The sequence below is a fragment of the Protobothrops mucrosquamatus genome, unplaced genomic scaffold (genome assembly GCF_001527695.2).
Source record: "Protobothrops mucrosquamatus isolate PMUCROS unplaced genomic scaffold, P.Mucros_1.0 scaffold411, whole genome shotgun sequence".
NCBI lineage: Eukaryota > Metazoa > Chordata > Lepidosauria > Squamata > Viperidae > Protobothrops > Protobothrops mucrosquamatus.
The window spans coordinates 894,337-897,075 of NW_015386740.1; positions in this window are offsets into that span (position 1 = coordinate 894,337).

Here is a 2,739-nt window from a genome sequence, read left to right on the forward strand (position 1 = left end):
ACTCCTCAAAAGATTTTTTTTTAATATTGAGAAGACATTTTTTTCCTCTCCTATTACTCTGCCAGCACAATCAAACCCACTTCAGCTTATTTTCTGAGTCAATTGGTTTGGGAAAACTTGTAGTTCTACATTCATTCTCATTTACATACTTGTTTTCTGTTTTTGCTATTCAAGAATATTTGTTCGGTACTTTTTGGAGATGCTGTTTTAATTACATTAACTCAAACATACATCTCCAAATGTTGCAGTTTCTCCTTCAGGTTCAAATGTTCACTTGATGATATACAGTAGTGGCCAAAATTTTATTTTACATCACTTTCTGGGCAACCAGTCAACTCTTTGCACCATTATTTTAATTTTATTACGTTTTACAAGCTAAATGAAAGGAAAAAAAACCCCAACCAACTTGATAGTGATTACATAACAACAAATGTCCTCCTCTCAGCTTCAATACATGACATCAATAACTGAATCCTACTGTGATCTGATTGACTCTTTGCCAAACCAAGATGACACCTGATTGGCTCTCTAAACACTCATGCTCATTGGCTACAATCAGATGAAGGAAAGCTACCTGATATCAACGTAAGCAAGCTGTGCTTCCTTTTTCTGGTTATTTGGCTATATAACATTTCATAGAACACAGTACAGATAATTGAACAACGTTGCATTACATTCTTGATTAAATTATCTTTCCATTGATATATAATTTTATGGTACTACTCCAAAAACAAAGTGGTGTTATTAGCCATCAAACCTCAAAAATACACTTTTCCCAAAAGGTTTCCACAATTTTAGGCACTACTGTAAATTACAAGGATAGCGTGCAATCTAGTTTAGTGCTCTTTACATTATCTTCCTCATGCATCTGAAAACACATGCTTCTTCCCTAAGGATAAAAAAGTTGAACATGGTGTTGGAATCTGCTGCTAGCTAGTGGTCTTCTCTTTTCCAGATAGTTAATTCCAAATGGTCTTTTGATTCCAAAGCTGACGAAATACTAATTGGAAGTAGCAGGCAGAGGCTCACTTCCTATTAATAAAGCATGGCATATTCACCGCTATATCTGATCCCCATAAAATGCTGTTCAACTAAAAAAGGGAGGTACTCATATAATAATAATAATAATAATAATAATAATAATAATAATAATAATAATAATAATAAAGTTGGAAGGGACCTTGAAGGGACCTCCATTAATTTACCATTAGCCCAACGTTTGTGTCCACGTTTTCCTCACAGAAATCCTTTCTTCATAACTTTTTCCAGTTTCAGTTTTATTATTTGTGTGTGTGGGGGGGGGAATAAGTGTGAACATTTAATTGTAGGCTGGGTTAAATGTATACCTAAGAGAAAATAATCTTGGGAAGATGGCAGTTCTGAGAGGAAACAATACGTAACTTTATTCCAGCAAATTTTCTTTTATTCGTTAAGGGAAAGCAACCATGTGAGGAGGGAAAGAGGAAAGCAAACGTTATCAAGGCGATTCTATCAGTGCCGAGGAAGGCAAAAAAGTTTTAACAACTCGTTCTCTCGCCAAGCAAAACTATTAAGTTTCGTTACAATTCTCCGGACCGCCCCAAACCACCCCTCAATTTAACTCAGAAACGTCCTCCTCCAAGAATTTTTGGAGGGAGAGTCTGTGCCTTAACTTTCTTGCCGCGGAACTGGGCCTGAGGTAAAAAACAAAACAAAACAAAAAGTTAACTACTTTTTGCGGTGCTGTTTTCGCCTGCCTTGTGAATTAAGCTAACAACTCCACCAGTTTCCCTCATGGCGTCGCCGTTCGAGTTCACCTTCTTCCAATCCGGGAAAAAAACCCCTTAAAACCCCAACTTCTCCTGCCTCGCCCCCAAAACGCACCCACCTCAGAAGTCACACCAGCGAAGCACTTCGAAGCGGGAAAGCGGAACCACCCCCCAGCCCGCCTTCAAAACGCACACGAGGCACTTCCTAGAAGCGGCCGCAGTGGGATCACGCCCCCTTTTCTTTTTCTAAACCAGGGGTAGTCAACCTTGGCTCTTTTATGACTCGTGGACTTCAATTCCCAGAATTCCTGAGCCAGCTTAGCTGGCTCAGGAATTCTGGGAGTTGAAGTCCACGAGTCATAAAAGAGCCAAGGTTGACTACCCCTGTTCTAAACGAAGGATTATTTAGGACTACATGTACCAAGATGCAATGCAAATATGTAGGCCATCCCGAGTTAAAGCATGATACGCTGGGAATCAGAGACTGGAAGAAAGGGCTTNGATTTTCTCCATGAATTAATTTCACAAGGGCTGCAAAAATTGGATGATTACTAGATGGCACCAAAGATCTAGACTTTTCTTTATCTTTTTGTCACCATCTTAAGGTAATTTTGATTTTGCACTCTAGATACTGGAACCCTAATTGTACTACTATACGGTATTATTGTGTGAGGCAATCTCATTGCCTCCTCTCTCTCTCTCTTGAAAAAACACTGATTGGCAAGTTTTTTAAAGAGAGGAGGCAATGAGAATGCCTCATGCAATGCTATTATAATACCTCAGTACTGCTAATATGACTCTTAATTTTAGATTATCTTTATGAGTGCGTGTCAAACCCAGAATATTTTTGTCAAAGAGAAAATAGAAACCAAATAAATCTCTATAATTAATTTTTACGCAAAGCATAATTCCTAGATGTTAAATGTTTACACTTAGTTTACACTGCAAATCCTATCCTCCTATCCTCCAATTTTTAACTATAGAGTAAACT